Below are 1,007 nucleotides of genomic sequence, written 5' to 3' on the forward strand. Positions count from 1 at the left end.
TCCACATTTTTGAATATTGGCCCTTCTCGTTGCAGTGTAGTTTTCTATCGCATAGATGTACCGTAGTTATTCACCCATTCGACTGTTGGTGGACATTTGGTATTTTTCAGTTTGGAATAATAACATATAATTCTGCTATGGACTTTTGTGTATACACCTTTTTGTGAACACACATAAAATTCCCATTTGATATGTATCTGTGAATGGAATTTCTGGGTCATGTGTAATATGTAGCGGTAGTAGATAATACCAGTTTTCTGAAGTAGTTGCAGCAATTAATGCTCACTTAGCAGTATATGAATTTCAGCTGTTCCATACCCTTACCAGTACTTGGCATTTTCTATCTTTATGTTATAGTCATTCTGATGAGTATACAATAGCTTGTTCTCATGGGTTCCATTTGTATTTTCTTAACATAATTAGTAGAGTTATATGTTTTTCTTTTTTTGCCATTTGGATGTCCTCTTTTGTAAAGTGATGAATTTCTTACACATTCTGGATAGAATTCCTTTGTCAGATATATGTACGACAAATAAGTTCTCCCACTCTCTGGATTGCTTTTTGACTCTGTTAATTTCATCTTTTGATGAAGAAAGGTTATTTTTAATACGGTTTGATATACGTTAGTGGAATATCATGATTAGATGCCACAAAGTGCACAGCAATATCTCAACCATAAATGTATTGTATTGGTCACTAGGACCTTCTCATCCTTTTCTGACCTCTCTTTCATACAATACCCATTTAACAAGATTTTGCCAGTAAGGGAGAATACATAAATGATTACTCCAAGTTACCTACTCTGGGTGATCTTGAAGGTACTGTTAACAGAATTAGATAAGTCAGTAAGAGATGCCTTTTTTGTCATTTTTATTTTTTTAAAGATTTATTTATTTATTTGAGAGAGAGAGAGAGAGAGAGAGAGTTTGTGTATGCAAGCAAATGGGGGGTAGAGAAGTAAAAGAGTCTTTGCAGTGGGATCTCAGGACCCTAAGATAATGACCTGA

The 1,007-nt window shown here is 34.4% G+C and overlaps 1 pseudogene; it reads right to left on the reverse strand.

Annotated features, from left to right (window-relative positions):
* Positions 1-628: 628 nt before the first annotated feature.
* LOC112921281 (U6atac minor spliceosomal RNA) lies at positions 629-740 on the reverse strand (annotated as a pseudogene).
* Positions 741-1,007: the final 267 nt, after the last annotated feature.

The sequence above is a fragment of the Vulpes vulpes genome, chromosome 8 (genome assembly GCF_048418805.1).
Source record: "Vulpes vulpes isolate BD-2025 chromosome 8, VulVul3, whole genome shotgun sequence".
Taxonomy (NCBI): domain Eukaryota; kingdom Metazoa; phylum Chordata; class Mammalia; order Carnivora; family Canidae; genus Vulpes; species Vulpes vulpes.